The sequence below is a fragment of the Schistocerca cancellata genome, chromosome 4, assembly GCF_023864275.1.
Source record: "Schistocerca cancellata isolate TAMUIC-IGC-003103 chromosome 4, iqSchCanc2.1, whole genome shotgun sequence".
In the NCBI taxonomy this organism is placed as follows: domain Eukaryota; kingdom Metazoa; phylum Arthropoda; class Insecta; order Orthoptera; family Acrididae; genus Schistocerca; species Schistocerca cancellata.
The window spans coordinates 67,531,216-67,550,767 of record NC_064629.1 but is presented as its reverse complement, the minus strand read 5'-3'; the positions used below and the strand labels follow the sequence as shown (position 1 = coordinate 67,550,767).

The following is a 19,552-nucleotide window of genomic DNA, read 5'->3' as shown; positions in this document are numbered from 1 at the left end:
AATTCCCTAAAAAACACGCTCAGAGCGTCGTTGCGCGAAAGTGGTAGGGAGACACGATATAGAACAAACAGACACCACGCAGAATGTTAGAAAGTTAGTAGTTTAGAAATCTCAGTCGCAGCGTCCAGTGCCGGGAGTGGGAAGAAGAGAAGTGTTATGACCACGTGAGTGTGAAGCGTGATCCGGCTCATGGAAAAATGCTGCCCTGCGTCAAATTATTCCTAACCTCAGTGCTCAGTCGCTGATTACCCAAAGTCGCAGATAAAGAATGGAGAAGACATGATTAATTATTATGCATATTTATCTTACAGAGATGTATTAATTGAATCAATGGAAAAAAAATCTATGTATGTATATTTAGATGTAAAACGAAAAGAGAAACCCATGTATTCGTGTATGTATATGTACACACCAGTATAACTTGTATAACACAGAAGTGTAAAAACAGTGTATAAGATTCGAGAGCAAATCTTCCTTTGGTAAGGCAGGTGCAATGACCGAATCATGAAACGTTGCCGGAAAAAAAGAGAAAAATCTTCCAAGTACGAATGATAGGTGTAAGCTTTGCAACTTAGGTAGACCAGAGACGTAGAGTTAAGCCGCTTTCCTCAGCCCATTAAGAGGTCACGAGACTGGGAAACGCCGCAGTGCTGGGGTTTAAAAGATCCGCTGTGAGTGTGTGGTCTTTTACACATCGGACCGCGCCGACATTAACTGGTTCAAGAATAATATGAAAGTATCACTCGCTATTCAACTTTTTACTCATTCGACAGCTGATGCTTTAGAGGAAACATCTTCCCTAGCAATATCAGATTTCCTTATGCACAGTGCTACTGTCAAATTTTCAAGGGTTATGAACCGTCTTTTTTCCAACATGAATTCGAGAAGTGCGGTTCAAAGTGGGATGAAGAAACCAGTAAATGTTTCTGATTATGAAGAAGCTAACAAATTCCTTACTGAAGCGAACCTGTACATACCTGCACTAAAACTAAAAGGCACTGACGAACTGGTTATTCAGTCAAACAGGAGAACTAGGTTTGTCGGCTTCTTTGTTAGCATCTCAAGTTCACTGCATCTTTATTCTCAATTCTTACGAGGTAATGTACACTGATGAGCCAATAGCTTGCCGCCTTTAGAACGAAATACGTCACTGGTTCTGCGTATCGGATCCAACAGTTTGTTCGTAGTTAGTGGAGGTATGTGGCGTTAGATTTCTACGCACGGGTCATGAAATTCGCGTAAATAACGGGCGGCTGACTTGCGTACGCGGTGATGGCGTCCGATAGTGACCCAGATGGGCTTCATAGGATTTACATCAGGCAAATTTGGTCGATGAGACATCAACATGAGTCCACTATAATGCTTCTCAAACCACTGCAGCGCGGTTCTGGCTCCGAAACACGGACAATTATGCTGCTGAAAGATGACATCGGCGTCGGGGAAGACGTCTAGCATGAAGGGATGCAGGTAGTTCGCAGCTGTCAGCGTGTCTTCGATTACTACCACAATCCCATGCAAGCGCAGGAGAATGTCTCCCATAGCATAATACCGCCCCTACAAACCTGCGTCCGCAACGCACTGGACGTTTCGAGGGGCAGTTCACCCCAATTTTTTCTCTTTGTGGAGTCGGCCCTCTACCTAGTACAGCAAAAATGTGATTCACCCGAAGATCCGACACGCTTCTATTGATGGTCTCGGTATGACTGCGGTTGCAATTGACAGTGTCGTTGGGTCAACATGTGAACATGTAGGGGTGGTCTGCTGCGGAGCTCCATGTCCAACAATGCACGATGAACGTGTGCTCAGAAACAGCTGTGTGTGCACCAGCATTGTGCTCTTTCGGCAGAGATACCACAGATCACCATCTGTCATACGTTACAGGACAGACAAGCCTCCGAACCCCACGTTCTGTGAAGAATCGTGGACGTCCAATTATTTAGCGCATAGCGGTAGTTCGACTGTCTTACGTGTTTCCGCAGATAGTCACGACAGTACACGTGAATATTCTACCAGCTTCGCGGCTTCCGAGGTCTGGTTCACAGGTTCTGCTTAATAATAACATGCCCTTTGTCAAAGTCGCTTAACTCAATGTACACTCCTGGAAATGGAAAAAAGAACACATTGACACCGGTGTGTCAGACCCACCATACTTGCTCCGGACACTGCGAGAGGGCTGTACAAGCAATGATCACACGCACGGCACAGCGGACACACCAGGAACCGCGGTGTTGGCCGTCGAATGGCGCTAGCTGCGCAGCATTTGTGCACCGCCGCCGTCAGTGTCAGCCAGTTTGCCGTGGCATACGGAGCTCCATCGCAGTCTTTAACACTGGTAGCATGCCGCGACACCGTGGACGTGAACCGTATGTGCAGTTGACGGACTTTGAGCGAGGGCGTATAGTGGGCATGCGGGAGGCCGGGTGGACGTACCGCCGAATTGCTCAACACGTGGGGCGTGAGGTCTCCACAGTACATCGATGTTGTCGCCAGTGGTCGGCGGAAGGTGCACGTGCCCGTCGACCTGGGACCGGACCGCAGCGACGCACGGATGCACGCCAAGACCGTAGGATCCTACGCAGTGCCGTAGGGGACCGCACCGCCACTTCCCAGCAAATTAGGGACACTGTTGCTCCTGGGGTATCGGCGAGGACCATTCGCAACCGTCTCCATGAAGCTGGGCTACGGTCCCGCACACCGTTAGGCCGTCTTCCGCTCACGCCCCAACATCGTGCAGCCCGCCTCCAGTGGTGTCGCGATAGGCGTGAATGGAGGGACGAATGGAGACGTGTCGTCTTCAGCGAAGAGAGTCGCTTCTGCCTTGGTGCCAATGATGGTCGTATGCGTGTTTCGCGCCGTGCAGGTGAGCGCCACAATCAGGACTGCATACGACCGAGGCACACAGGGCCAACACCCGGCTTCATGGTGTGGGGAGCGATCTCCTACACTGGCCGTACACCACTGGTGATCGTCGAGGGGACACTGAATAGTGCACGGTACATCCAAACCGTCATCGAACCCATCGTTCTACCATTCCTAGACCGGCAAGGGAACTTGCTGTTCCAACAGGACAATGCACGTCCGCATGTATCCCGTGCCACCCAACGTGCTCTAGAAGGTGTAAGTCAACTACCCTGGTCAGCAAGATCTCCGGATCTGTCCCCCATTGAGTATGTTTGGGACTGGATGAAGCGTCGTCTCACGCGGTCTGCACGTCCAGCACGAACGCTGGTCCAACTGAGGCGCCAGGTGGAAAAAGCATGGCAAGCCGTTCCACAGGACTACATCCAGCATCTCTACGATCGTCTCCATGGGAGAATAGCAGCCTGCATTGCTGCGAAATGTGGATATACACTGTACTAGTGCCGACATTGTGCATGCTCTGTTGCCTGTGTCTATGTGCCTGTGGTTCTGTCAGTGTGATCATGTGATTTATCTGACCCCAGGAATGTGTCAATAAAGTTTCCCCTTCCTGGGACAATGAATTCACGGTGTTCTTATTTCAATTTCCAGGAGTGTATTTCCCCATTTGCAGCCCATGTCTTCGCTAAGGTGATTCTCCGCCCGTGTCTCCTCCGCTTACATACTTTCGTTACCACTTCACGTGCCCGCAGTGCCACCAGGCGGCATCTAATGTCGCGGTGGGCAGTGGTCATAATGCTTTGGCTTATCAATGTATGTACAACTGTGCTTCAGTTTGTTCTACGTATAAATGTTCTCAGGATCATTTAAAAATGTTATTTTGTCCAAAACTGACATTCTGCGGCCGTGGATGTGTGCAAAATATAGGTTGACTCTTACAGAGAAGACAACAACAACAATCAGCCAGCCGGTCGGGGTGGCCGAGCGGTTCTAGGCGCTACAGTTCTGGTACCGCGCGACCGCTACAGTCGCAGGTTCGAATCCTGCCTCGAGCATGGATGTGTGTGATGTCCTTACGTTAGTTAGGTTTACGTAGTTCTAAGTTCTAGGGGACTGATGACCTCAGATGTTAAGTCCCATAGTGCTCAGAGCCATTTGAACCATTTGAACAATCAGCCACTTGTTATAATGCTATTTATCTCTTTAAATAGCGCCATTACCGTTTTCGATCCGAAAGGTTTATCTTTAGACGGCTAGTTCGCGTTAAGATACATGTTATATTATCTTTCACTCTTTGTTTTCCCAAATGATGAAATTTCCTTGGTGTGGTGGTGTCGAAAACTCCGGGCGGATTGTCTGTTGCTGTCTTTGCTGCAGTATACATAGCCGGCTTTGTTGCCGGGTATTTTGGGAAGTCAAATGTGAAAACTTTGTAACTGCTTTCACGTGTGGTGATCATCATCCTCCCTTCTCACCAATACAGTGAAAGAGTTTTCGTGATCTTATTACCCCTTCAGATGTTGGTGATGTTTTTATGTTTGCAGAGCAACTGTTCCTTTGTAATAAGGGTGGAAAATATCCTCGCCTGCAGAATTGTATGGATATCATGGTTAGTGAAGTTTTAGGTATCTGCCTAAAAAGTTTTGGTGGTGCAACAAACATTTCTGAACTTAAGTACCCACATAGAAGATCAGTTGCAAATGGACAATCATTTGGTGTTACTTATAAAAACCATTGAAAAACAATATGTAAAAACTAAAACGGTTCATGAAATACGAATGCAAAATGAGTGTGCCCACAAAAACAAAATTAGGTGCAAATATACCAAACTAAGTACCTTCGAAGGTCAATAACACAGATATGTGACAAACTACTTTACTTAAAACCTTTGTGAGAGTAAGGTAAAAATTTTATGTGACAAAAATTGGAGTATTATTTTGTAAATAAAACGAGCTAAGTTCGACTTAAAACGATTGCTGTTTTGTCGTGTTGCAGATCATGCCTGAGGAATGAAATTATGCATCATCAAATTGTCAGCGGTCTGGCAATGAGTATTCCTCCACTAAAGTAGGTCGTATCTAAATACGTACTTCGAAGCGACTGTCATATTAATGCCACTGAGTAGAGAGGACAACTTCCACTCAGGGTTTTCATGGAGAAACCCTCGTCTTGGTCTCCCCAAGGTGGCGGACTGCTCGGCTTCCTAGTTTCAGACAACGGCTGTTCTCAGCATAGGTAATGCCTTGTCCCTTTGTTCGTGCCTCTTGGTCGGCTCGCGACGATGGCCGAACGGTATACGGCGGAAATAACTTGTGAAGAAACAGGATGACTGCGGCTGATCTGATTAATCATTTTTTGCTCCACTAAACATTGTAGCTGCACACGAACGCTTGGCTTCGATCGAAATCTGAAACTATTTCAGTGAATATAACTGCGTAGGCTTCCGCGGCCAGAGTGAGTCGACATAAAAATTTTCTGGGTTTGGTAGCGCGTCATATTGTATAAAACTACTGCTGGAGATAAACCAACATTTCGGCGACGGCTGCAGCGGCCAACCAGACACAGTAGAAGGCCGCTGCAATCGTAGCCGAAACGTTGGTTTATCTCCAGCAGTAGTTTCATACAATACGACGCGGTACCATATCCAGAAAACATTTATGTCGACAGTGAAGTACGATATCTGTAATTCATACTGTACTATTGACAACATGAGACTGAAGATGTGAAGAAATTCCGTTTGATTCACTTCATGAACAGTAAGTACTCTTCATGCTTGTGCCGTTACAGACACATTCTCGATGCTGACATTTGTTTCGTTATTCACTATCTTTCTTTTACTGGTAATTGATTGGAAGTGGCTTATCTACATCTGAATCTACGTCTACATATATACTGCGCAAATCACCACTGGAATTGCAATATAAGTTAATTGCTGTAAATGCATTCTCTTTCACAATTTATATAGTATATTGTAAGTATTTTTAAATCGCTATTTCAAATATTTCTTCTAACATTTTCTTTAACTCATCATCCCTATCACTAATAATATATGTAAATGTTAATGCATTAGTACAACATTAACCAGGCTTATCAGCATATTTTTGTGCTTATAGTACACACACACACACACACACACACACACACATATATATATATATATATATATATAAGCTGAAAACGATAGTGCCTTACATTTATATGCTATTCCATAGGAAATTTTCTCTATTCATACCTTTACATATCCTCTCTCTCAAATATGCATTCAATATCTGATATTAAAAATGAAAAATAATTGAAATATATTACAACCTTTAGCATATATATTTTAGTTACAAAGTGAAATCTAAAGAACATAATATACTGTAAGTGGTATTGGTTGATGTGGTTTACTGAGATACCAAGAAGAAGTGTTTGTGACAGGTGGTATCAGAAGAACTGTGGCCATCCTTCCTCAGCGGGAACATTGTTGCACGCAAATCCATCATGCTGCCCACAAGAATCATGGGGCCTGGAGTGGCAACGCCATCACAAAAAGAGACACACACTTAAGTAACAGTGCATGTATAGATGTTGTCAGTTGCAAGTTGTAAGTCAGTCTGAGTCTTGTGAAGGAGTTCCTGCAGAGTGTTCATCATTTCCTCAAGTCTTCAATTGAGATAGAAACAGTGGCTGACAGATGGACAGTGGTTAGTCTTCAGTAGAAACAGAATGGTGAATAGAAAATTGTGAATGGACAGAGGCCGCCTGCTTAGAGATTTAAATAGTACTATTAGTCTGGTACTGTCCTTTGAATAGTATGTCAAGTCAGAAGATTAGTTTTCTTACAACTTTAGAGAACATTACTTAATTTGTGTTCATAGAACACTAGTCATTGCAGGACAGTTAGGGAAAACCTGCATTGTGCAATTGCTGTAAACAAAGCTGAGTAATAAATTTTACTATTCACTCTCCTACGTTACTTTAATTGTGTGTGTGCTGCCCTAGAACCCATGTGTTTGCCCTACCAGGAGAGCTTTGTTAGTCTTTTCCAGCAGCAGCAAGATTTTCATAAAAATTGCCACCCTGGACCACAACAGTCAATGTTAGCATATAGGTAACAGTAGAACATTATAGTTAATATCAATTAAAATGAACTGCACCTACCTTCTAAATCTAGGACTGATAAATACTTTCCTCAATGCAGTAATCAGTGAAATGGGAGCTGTCAATTCCTGAATTTGTAGACAGATATGAATTAGTGCTCTCCATGTGAAAACACACACACACACACAGATATATAAATATATAAATATATATATATATATATATATATATATATATATATATATATATATATATATATATATACACACATCTCTCTGTACACACTCCACAGTGTGTATGTCCTGGATCTCCTCCCAAACCACTGGATTGATTTCAACCAAAGTTGGAACAGGAACAACAGGCCTCATGAGTATCAGCACTGTGAGAGTCACAAACTCATATCTGCAATTGGAGCGAAGATATAGGCAATAACATGTTTTTTCCAGTCCCTGGAGTATAGGCTGCCCTGCATTACAGGTATACTGTGTAGGAAGAGTACTGGCTACCTGATTGACCTGCTTTGTATGCAACCTACATATCAGGAGCAAGAAACTGTTTTCCAGACACAACATGTACCTAGCCCTGCACAACAGACATGCTGAGTTAGAGTGGAATAGGTCTGCCTTATCGACCTGCTTTGTGTGGCAGCCTATACATCAGTGGCTAGAAATGGTGTTGTAGCCCTCAACATGTAAGCTAGCATGTATGACTGGCTAGCTGTGCTGGAGTAGTATCAGTGTGGATGGAAGGATGGAGAGAGGGAGGCAGGAAGGAATGGACAGAGAGAATGGGGAATGAGGATAGGAACAGAGGCAGGGGGGAGGATACAGGCAGAGAATCTGGAGGAGAAGAAGGGGAACACAACAGAGAAGGACTGGAGGAGATGGAGAGAGAGAGAGGTGATGAGGGATTGGACGGAGTGAGGAAGGAGGAAATTACAGAGATATGGGGTGGGGTAGACAGAGAAATTTGTAAGGAGGGTATGGACAGAGAAAGAAAAGGAGGACTGAGAAAGAGATGGAAACAGAGAGAAGGAATAAGGTGTGAAAGTGGTAGACACCTGAAGATACACACCAATTATCCTGTGAAAGCTCTGAGCACTATGGGGCTCAACTGCTGAGGTCATTAGTCCCCTAGGACTTAGAACTAGTGAAACCTAACTAACCTAAGGACAACACAAACATCCATGCCCGAGGCAGGATTCGAACCTGCGACCGTAGCGGTCTTGCAGTTCCAGACTGCAGCGCCTTTAACCGCACGGCCACTTCAGCCGGCACCTGTGAAAGCCTACTTACCAAATTCCAAGACACCTTATTAGATGACAAATGTAGGCATATACTACAGTCTTCTACATATCACTACACAAAAACAATATCAGCCTAATTGCTGGGTACACTAAGGCATTTAAGCAATCATTCCCTCTGCTTGTGTTCCACATACTCTCTGCCATGAACTTCAAAGTAGCTTGCAAAGTATAGATGTAGATGTAGATGAAGATATAGATAGGCTAGGCTGTAACACACTCATCTACATAAACAAAATTATGTTTCTAGAAAGGATAGAGATAGATTTTTAAAATGTTAATTGGTGTACCTTACTATCCCAACAGCTCTTGTGCTGAATTCTGCCAGTGAACACCCTGTATACAAATCATATTTTTGTGTGTATTTTACAAGTTATATATTTCTTTTAAATGCAGTTATATGCATTTCTCATGAAATCAGAGAGACATAGTAATTTGGGAACTATATTTATCCACATAGTATCCACTACTCCAAAGTACTTGTAGTTAAAAATGTAATATCTTCATCAACAAACGATAAAACATCAGAAATGTAACTTGTTATGTAATAACGTAAGGAATGTGTTACCTATGGTCCTTGATAGCCACCATATTTATGGATAATGTAACTGTGTACAAAATGATTGAGTTTATAATATCGTTTTCTCTGCAATATAATTTTGTACTGTTAGTTTATGTACAAATTAGAAATTTCAGTTACACAATTACAGGTAACGCGAAGAAAATAAATTATGTGGTGTAGAATGGAGTGAGTGAAAAACGTGTGAGAGGGATAAAGATGTAGAGGTATATTACTGTCAATATTTGTTTAATTTATTATTATCTCATTACAAAATGTGATAATCTTTGTCAACAGAAAATATATATCGTTTCGATTGGTGTTCATTTACAGTATTCTTGAATTAAACTTATTAAAACCCTACTCAGTATGTGAACAGCATCCCTACTTAGTGTTCAGGTCATTCTGCTGCATCATTGTACTTACGTTTACTTGCCAGTAGCTCAAGAATTATCAAAAAGTATCCTGGATATTGAAACTATTTGACAATGATGAATAAAATAATAATAATAGACTAAAATAGAACAAAATAAATATTATATCAAGTGCATGCAATTTCAGAAAATTGCCTTTAAATTGTATCCTTTACATTATATTAGATAATAGAGATCCAAATTGAATATATGTATTATCTACATCGACATCTACATATGTTCACCGCAAGCCACTGTGCTGTTTGTGGCGGAGGGTACCCTGTACCACTAGTAGTTGTTTCCTTCCCTTTTACACTTGCAAATAGAGTGTGGGAAAAACGACTGTCTTTATGCCTCCATACAAGCCCAAATCACTCTACTCTTATCTTTGTGGTACTTCATGTATGCTGGCAGCAGGACAATCGCTCTGCAGTTAGCCTCAAATGCCAGGTCTCTAAATTTTCTCAAAAGTGCTCCTTAAAAAAAATATTGCCTTCCCTCCACTGATTCCCATCTGGGTTCCCAAAGAATCTGTGCAATACTTGCTTGTGGTTTGAACCTACCAGTAACAAATCTAGCACCCCACCTTTGAATTGCTTCAAAGTCTTGCTTAACCTGACCTTGTGTAGATCCAAAACACTCAAACAGTATTCAACAGTAGGTCACTCCAGTGTCCGATATGTGGTCTCCTTTAGAGATAGACCCCGCTATCCTAAAGCTCTCGCAATAAACCAAAGTCGAACATTCGCCTTCCCTACTATGATCCTTACATGCTCATTCCATTTCATACTGCTTTGGAACATTACACCTAAATATTTAATCAATTTGTTTGTGTCGAACAGCACACAACTATTGCTGCACTCGAACATTATGGTTTTGTTTTTCCTTCTCATCTGAATTAACTTGAATAAATTAATTAGGTAAAGGGACTATAAATTTAGATACTGGTACACTGTATGATATTATGTTAGCATGAACATTGCACTGGATTGTAAAAAGGAAGTCAAGGAGAAACGGTTTTCTAATCTCGTAATGATTGAATTGGGTATTAAGGATTATTTAGTGTAAGAACTAAATTGTGTAGCATGCATCCAGTAAATACATAATTCTCGCCAGAGAATGCTCATACAGAAAAGGAAGAGACATTTTTACAAACCATAAGGTGAAACATCCTAATAGAAACCTGACAATGATGCATTTGTCATTGAACATCAAAATAAAAAAAGAGATTATGTTACTCTATGGCTGAGAAGGTAACTGTATATAAAGTAACAAATGAACTTGGAAAAACAGTTAATAACAATCGACAATAGGAATAAATGTAGCACACATTATCAACAGAAAGATATATATTAGAAATAAATCTTGTGACCTTCCAATAACATACCAGTTCAGATACCTCACTGACTTAATTGAAAAAAATACCATTTTTTGGTGATGGTTACAAGATGAATGATAATAACAACAATAATAATAGAGGAATAATAGTAGAGGATTCTTAGTTTGAAGTAAATGTACAAAAGTAAGCAACGAAATCTGCTATAAACAGTTGCAAATGGAGTGCAGAAATAGGTGTTGGGGTAGTAAGCATATCAGCACGATCAACAGCCAAATTTAAGAATCGGATATGTTGAATATGCTGTAGACAGAGAGGTTAGGGTTTACATAAAGATGGTGAATATACAGGAGCCAGAGAGGGAAAGGGTTAGGCTGAGAGAAAGAAGGGAGTGAGAGGGAGAGGGTGGGGTGGGGGGGGGAAGGCGGAGGGAGAGATAGTGTGTGTGTGAGAGAGAGAGAGAGAAGTTAGGAGGCAGAAGACAGAGGAAGGGGAAGACAGGGGAGGGAACGAAGGGAGCAGTGGTTAATTCATTGGTCTCCTATTGGAGAGGAGTCGGTTTCACATCCCCATCTGGTAAGTGTTCTCTTTTTTCCCTACTGTACTTAAGTTAACTCTCGGATTAATTCTCTTAAGCAGGACACGACAGCCCCTTCCCCAGCCTGTGCCCTAGCCATGCATGTGCTCTGCCATTAATGCACTCGTTGACGACAGGGTGTTAAATCTTAGTCTTTCTGCCTCCTTTGTCTGTGTAGCAGTATTGAAGACTGCAGTCCAGGCATATCTACAACACTTAATACCACCATTCATAGAATCTCCTTAAGTCAATGAGATATTTTACGTAAAAATGGTATCACTAACTCATCTAGACATCCAGAAATACATCATCTGGTTGTTACATACTTTGTACATAGTGGATGATACAGCCGCCATTTTGGTGGGTGAGCTAGATCTGTACAAGATGGCTACCATGTTGATGTTCATTTGTCACAAGAATGCTATTTCTTTGTGTAAGTTCCATGTTAGTTTAATATATTGCAGGTTTTCATACACATATATAAATACAAACATTTTGCTTTCTTACTTTTGTAAATGTATTTTTCTTTCTATGAAACATACGCTTACCTTTTTGTTCCATGGGAGATAAACTGCCATCTGTCATTTGGGATTGGTCACTTCCAGCTTCATAAATGTTTATATACTAATAATGTGACTGACTGAACTTATAAACACGAGAGCAACATAGTTCTCTGGACGCTTGTGGCATGAAGCAAAGTAATTCTGCACTTCTTGTTCGTCATAAACAAAGTTTCATGTGGGGCTTTCTAGGACTCCTGCAGCATAATCTGCCTTACCTTTCATGTCTTCAGCGACCTACCCCACATGTCCATAACCCACATCGGCTTTTTAATCACCATTCAAAGTACCATATGCTACAGGGCCAGCATAACATAAATCTTGACCATTGCTGAATGACGGACGTGAAACTAAATTTGATGTTATTAATGCCGAATACAAATGTGAAACCATTATCCCACTTTTGTAAATATTGGTTTCTTAAGAAACCTATTTTTGAAAAGTTGCTTCATCTACTCACTGAAGCAATTCATACAAAAACAATGTTTAAAAAGATAGGTATAGGAAACTGATCATCACAATCGCATGAAACATGTAGATAACAGGAAGGAAAATAACATACTGAAAATAAGAGTATGGCACACAGCAGGAAATCTATGCACCACTATATGTATTTAATTTCTTATGAGCTTCACGTGCAGAAGAGTTAGGTCATTAATTTTCTGTTACTGAAGTTCACTTCCATTGTTACTGTGAAATCGTTTTATATGTGTATATACAGCCACATGTAGCATCATTTGTTTGTTATATCATACCTAATCTATGAATCAGTTAAAGAATCATTGCACAGTGAAACAATATTTAGTAAAACTTTACTTTCAGGTTTCCATATTGACTAACCAAATTAATCATATTTCTGTACTCAACAAGCATAGACACGCCAGACTTAAAAAATAATGGAATTAATAAAATTAATGTATAGTCAAGTGTAAGGGGCCCATAAATGAGTCAAATGCTGTGAAAACGGTAAAGCAGTAGAGATGTCCGTTTTCTTCATAACAGTGTAGGTTAATAAAATACGTAAACATGCGTCCACGAATATGTGGAAGAATACACCATATTTCATGCAATAGATCATATATTTCGATCATTTATAGCCAAACGCTGCCCGCGCATGCAAACGAATAACTTACTGCACGTGGGGGCGTGTCCGTTCCCATCTGGAAGCTCTCCATCTCACAGTGGGAATCCGTCACTGGGTACCATCTGTTGAATAAATAAACGTACATAAACAAAAAGGGCATTGAGGTGCTAGAGAACACATAAATAAGGGCGATAGCTACGTTGCATTTCCTGTCACAACTGTTATCTGAAACGTAATAATGGTATAAATCCAAGTAACACATTAGAAGTACACATACGTATTTCCAGGTGAAATGAAATCTCTTTCCGTCTTATGATAAAGCACGGTAACACTTTCAGCAACGCCGTTAGTGGTGCAGGTAATACCAGAGGCGCCTACTTACTGACGAGCGACGATTAGCGAGCGAGACGTCCACACACGACTGTTCCCGCCATACTTCTGCCAGCAGGCCAATCGATCAGGCAGCGCCGTCAATTGGTGTGTCGGCCCACGCACGCCCGTCGCCCGGGCCTGTTGCGCCTGTTCCGCTTGTATTGACGCCGCCTGGGGGTCGCGTCACGTGGTCTGCTGGCGGCAAGGGCGAAACGGCGACTGCTCGCGCGCTCCCTCGAGACGCGGCGCAAGACTGTCGCAGCTACTGGATATCGAAACGACTCATCCGGCACCTTTATGAGCTGCCGCGACTAGCTACGCCAATTCGGCGCCCACAATAGGGCGAGGAAGTCGCACACGAACGCGCGCACGGGCGCGACCTTGCAGCTCTATTGATCCCCTCCCCAACCCCGGGCTACTCGTTAACCGTGCGGGGCCACTTCCAGCGATTCACGCCAGGGGCGCTTCCGTCGGATAGCAGATTTCCTCTCAAACAGGTGGTACAATTTCTGATCAATGCTTCATCATACTGCGATGGGCGTCACACCCGTGGAGGAGGCAGGGGGGGGGGGGGGGGGACGGAGACGGGGGGGAGGCGGGAAGGGTCAAGTGGGCGTGTTTATCCCAAATATTTTTTGAAAAACAACTTCAGCATTTTGAGTTTTAGTTAACAAAAAATGACACAGTTGTACGAATATGTCCAAGCTCAACTAATTACACATAGTAAAAGCTCTTGTGGAGTAACGGTTTGCAGTATTTACTAACATGCCTGTAAAACAATCGACTTATATTATTTACTAAAACGACAATATTCTTAGTTTTCATAAACTATGTTGGTAAGACTACGGCTGATGAACGACCGGGATAGATAAACATGAATCTGCTTGGTTTTGGTGTAAGTTTGGAGGAGGGGTGACTAGGAGGTAAGGTTGGCGGCTATCGCTCAAACAACTGGTTTTCAATTACACCGTTTCTGCTTTTTATTTTTTCATCTCCAGTCTAATCTGAATCTTAAAACTGCTTTCAACAACCGGTTTGGGAAATTACTGATTTTCGGTTTTTTATTAGTGTTATTTCCAGCAATAAACGTGGACATCGAACAAAGGCTGAAAGACTTCTACATTTTTGAACACAGTGTTTGTTTGATTATGAAAACTTCATGATGAAAGTTCATCACAGTTTTTAATAAAAATAGAAAGTGGCTGATCTGCTGCCTGTGTCTACATAATGTGCCTTCATCGGCTCGAAGCCCTTGCAAACGGGCAACTTAACGCGAAAAATTGAGTTCTTTAACGTCAGTTTTCACACTTTTGCACTGATTATTCATAATTCCCAAATAGTTCTATGATTCTCGGTTACAAGATGATTTTTGAGCAGAGATTTAAAAAGTTATCATCAGTAGGATAATACTGATGAATTTTTTTGTAGCATTCAACCCTTCATTAGTTTCCGAGAAAAGGAGCGAACAGTTGACGGACAAAGTTTTCTTTTATTTACCTAGTTTATTTGATCTTTGGATTATATGTGCCTTCGAATATATAATGCAAAAGTCCGCGTCGTGGACTATATCCTATCTGCTGAGTCGGTCCCGCACAATAATTTAGTGCTGGTGAACCCGTACATCCTATCGCAAGTCAGACACGAATAAGGTGTGCGGAGGAAGCGTCGCAACAACGCGAAGCTCAATGCGTCCCAAACAACAGCTGCAATAAGCTCTTCATTCGAGTCAAAACGTTCACCAGAAATAAATTTCTGTAGATGTAGGAGCAGGGAGAAGCCAGTGGGTGCCACGTCAGCTAAATAAAGTGGACACTTTAAAGTTTCGCTCTTAATATACTTCAGTATTATCATTGTCAAACCATCATTGTCGATATGTTTGGCACAGACGACTCACATAGTATTTGCAGGTGACTAGTTTACCTTTTGCAAGATAACCAATAAGAAGTTTACCTTTTCATTTTAAATGAATCAACTGTGGGTTCTTGGTGAAACATTTAAAATTAACTAAACAAACACTGTTCTTGGCCTTGTTTCACAATCTGATTGTCAATGTTATTGCACAACCTAGGTTTCGGGCTATAAGCCCATTTTCAGTTACATTACTGTTTCCCAAAAATGATAATGCACAGATAAACATGATGACAAGGCAAAGATAATCATCTCAGTTTCTTAAGGTATCGATCCATAGCTTATTGGACAATTACGTCAATGACCATTTTTAACAAATTACATACATTATTACACATTCAGCAATTACACCACAGTGACCGGACTAAACTTATGCATCACCAAGAACTTTTTAACTCTGATGGAATGGGGCCCAAAGTTTTGCTTCTCTCCTTGGTTTGTGATCTCATCTAAAAGAGGTGAATATTGAATTGGGTTTGCTCGTTTAATAATAGGTGTGGGAATATTCACATCTGTCTTTTAATTTCTAAAATTTCTGATTGGTTGAGTTCGGCCTCCTTTCCCTCTGTGTGTAGGACTTGTACATCTATTGTGAATTTGTGGTTATTGTTCAGGGAATGTTCTGCAAAGGCTGAATCAGGCTTCTTCAGTCTTCAGCTTCTGCGGTGTTCTTTAAGCCTGGTACAAATTAACCTCCCTGTCTGTCCAATGAAGCAAAACTGACACTCACGGCATGTGATTTTATAAACCCCACTTTTTGTGATTAGTGATTGTTTGTCTTTTGCATTGAAGAAGAAACTACCTATTGTCTGAGGGACACACAAAAACACAGGGAACCCATTTGCCTTCAAGACGTTACTTGTGCTATTTGATGTTTTCCCTATAAAAGGTAATCGGCACCAATTCTTTTGAAGTTTGTCTGTGTTTTCCTTTGGGGACAGTAGGGACCTAGATGGCTGCTTCATCTTTTTACCGAAAACTTTATCAATGGTGTTTGGGTCAAATTCATTATTTGTGGCTATTGTTTTAATTGTGTTAAGCTCCTGGCCAAAGTCTTCTTGGGACATAGGGATAGAAAGGAGACAGTGGATCATGTGATGGAATTCTGCACTTTTGTAGGCTGTAGGATGTTGAGAGGAAGCCGGGATGAAAGTGTCAGTGAAGGAATCTTTTCAGTAAATTTTAAATTTATGATTATTGTCTTCTACCTTTAAGCTAACGTCCAGGAAATTTATGCTGCGCCTCCCCCCCCCCCCCCCTCCAACTCCATGCTGATCTTTATGTTAGTGTGCCACTGGTTCATATTTTCCAGAAATTATGGAGTTGTCTATTGGCACCTTTCCACATGCAAAGAGCATCATCTACATATCTGTATGAATACACAACATGTTTTGCCAGTTGTTCTCTCTTAAGAAAATCAGTCTCCCACTTGTTCACGAACATTTCAGCTAGTAAGGAGGAAAAAGGTGAGCCCATTGCCAGACTATCCGCTTATTGATAACAGCTCCCTTGAAAACAGAAATAATTTTGATTTAAACAATATTCCACTGTACTAACAATGTTCAGCTGCTCTTCAGGATTTATGTTGTGTGAAATTAATGATTGTGACACAATATCTACACAGTCTTTCACTGGAATATATGTGAGCAAACTATGCACATCAAAAGAGACTAATTTTGCGTTTGTTGGAACCTTAACGTCTGTTAACGTGTTAACTAAATCTAAACTGTTCTTAATGCTAAATCTCCCTTTGAAATTCAGTTCTTCTTCAAGATGGTGTTGATTCTCCTGGCAATCTTGTGTTCTGAAGCTTGTATTGAAGATACCACAGGACAGATTGGAACTTCTGGTTTGTGGAGCTTCGGTAAACCACACAGCTGATGTGCCCTGGGGTTCATTTGCAGCATGCTCTTACAGGCATATTCAGCAACGATGTGGGAACACTTGTTTACTACCTCCTTTGCCTGATCATTGTAACTAGCTGTCGGGTCTCTCTGTAATTTCTGTAGCTGCACTGACTGGAAAAAACCTCTACTTTGCTTGCATAATCTGTTTTATTTAACAGCACTACAGCCCGTTCTTTGTCTGCCCTAGTCACAATCACATTACTGTTTTCAATCCTAGTTTTAAGTTCCTTCATGACTAAGAACTCATTGTTCTTCCGACATTGTGCTTGTTGTTGTTGTTTCTGTGCCTGCTTGATTTCTTCCACACACTGCACTTTCGTTACTATAGCTTTCTGTAGAGCTAGTTCCAGATCTACCCTTGGATAGTCTAACACTTGAGGTTTTGTTATCCTGTCTGGAGCGTATTTGAGACGTTTTCATAATAACTTTTCTTCTGGTTCCGAAAGGGTTAATGCTGATAAATTAACAATTCTATCTGGAAAGTGGATCGGCATTTTTGCGGTTAAGGTTCTCTCCTTCAATGACAATAACTATTCTAATTTCTTCTTTTGCCACAGAAACGTATTATAAAAGATGTCTGAAACTGTTTCCCTAACAGTATTTTCCAACCACATAAATTCAAATGGTGGAGGAAGAGAGTAAGCTGCACATGTACTAATTTCATGTGCATACTAACATTATCACGAACTCTATACCAATTCGACATTTCTTGTTTAATCCATAGTTTTTCTGCTACCTTCTTCACATATCTTGCTAAAGCTGAGGTTTCTTTGATCTTGATGGTAGCGTATTTTGGTGTTATTTTGTAATTTAGGCATTGTTGATTAAACCGAATATGTTGACATGTTTCGCCTTCTTGGTTAGGAATCGTCTATAAAGCACAGTTAACGTTGCTTGACTTGCATTCAAAATCATTTTTAACTGATTCCACTGTGGGTTCTTGGCGAAACATTGTAAATTAACTAAACAAACACTGTTTTTGGCCTTGTTTCACAATTTTATTGTTAATGTTATTGCACAACCTAGGTTATTACACATTCAGCAATTACACTTCAATGACCGGACTAAACTTACGCATTGCCAAGAACTTTTTAACTCCGATGAACTGGGGCCCAAAGTTTTGCTTCTCTCCTGAGGTTGCGATCTCCCCTAAAAGAAGTGAATAATTGAATTGGGTTTGGATGTTTAATAATAGGTGTGGAGATATACATATATGTTTTTTAATGTAATAATGTAGGTAATTTGTTACAAAATGGTCATTGACGTAATTCTTCATTAAGCTGTGGACCAATACCTTAATAAGTTGAGATGATTATCTTTGCCTTGTCATAATGTTTATCTGTGCATAATCATCTTTGGGAATTAATAATGTACTTGAAAATAGGCTTCTAACTCGAAACATAGGTTGTGCAAAATCATTAATGATAAAATTGTGAAACAAGGCAAAAAACAGTGCTTGTTTAGTTAAGATTATATTTTGCATCTCAGAGAACACCTTCCCGGCAAATGAAGTCGGTTTTCTCCTCTTTCGATGCACCACTGCTTTGAATCTTTGTTCGTTTCCGTTGTGAAGTAGTAGGTATTTGTAGCACGGAAAATAATAAACTGATGTACAAAATCAGGTGGATTCTTTTTAAAGCTATCGGGGGAGGTGATGCAGTGGTTAGGACACTAGACTCGCATTCGGGAGGAGGACGGTTAAAACCCGCGTCCGCCCATATTGAATTAGGTTTTTCATGATTTCCCTAAATCGCTTCTGGAAAATGCCGGGATGGTTCCCCTGAAAGGGCATGGCCGACTTCCTTTCCCATCCTTCCTTAATGTGATGGGACCGATGACGTCGCTGTTTGGTTCCCCCCCCCCCCCCCCCCCCCCCGCCGAATAAACCATTAAACCATACAAACTTTTTAAAGCAGTGCAAATTGTCTTTTCGTATTTCCATTTGGTCAGCATTCAGCAAATTCGGCACCTATCTTGCACAAAACTTCCTTTTTTTGTTCCTTTATATAAAAGGTACCATGGTGTTTCCTCCGATATTCCCGTTGAAGTGAGCTAATTCATACACTTTTAGTAGTAGATCGTGCAGTACCATTATATGTCAGTTTTTTCGTACTTTTCATCTCTGGTCACAGCTTTGGCACATCCGCACGTGGATCACATTCAGTAGTAGTGCAGCCAAGTTTGAATTCAACTGTTAATTTCTTAACTTGCGAAAATTAAGAATCAGCCTCTTTGTAGCCCTTCCACAATATCAGGCGAATTTCTGTGTGCAAGAAACTGTGCGAATAAAAGAATGCTATGGTGGCACAGTATTCCAGTTATGCATTAGTACGAAACTAAACGCAGCTATTTAAGAAAAGCGTCTGAAAAAGAGGCATACTGTAGAACAACCTGATACTTAACTTACATTATTCTCGTAACATGGACTTACTTATCTAATATGATAATGACGTCAGCTTTGCACTGGGCTGAAAATTTCCTCCTTGCCCCAATAGTACTCAGCATTTTAAATGATTCAACTGCGGATTCTTAGTGACACATTGTATAGTGTATTATTTAAACAGAATACATTTTTATCCTTGTTGCACAAA

At 41.1% G+C, this 19,552-nt stretch overlaps 1 protein-coding gene across 1 annotated transcript in view; it reads right to left on the bottom strand.

Annotated features, from left to right (window-relative positions):
* LOC126183485 (uncharacterized) overlaps positions 1-19,552 on the bottom strand; it is a 197,110-nt gene that overhangs the window by 146,619 nt on the left and 30,939 nt on the right. The window contains exon 2 of the mRNA XM_049925511.1: positions 12,824-12,896. The gene's annotated coding sequence lies outside the window, so the exon portion shown is untranslated. The remainder of the gene's footprint in view (positions 1-12,823; positions 12,897-19,552) is intronic.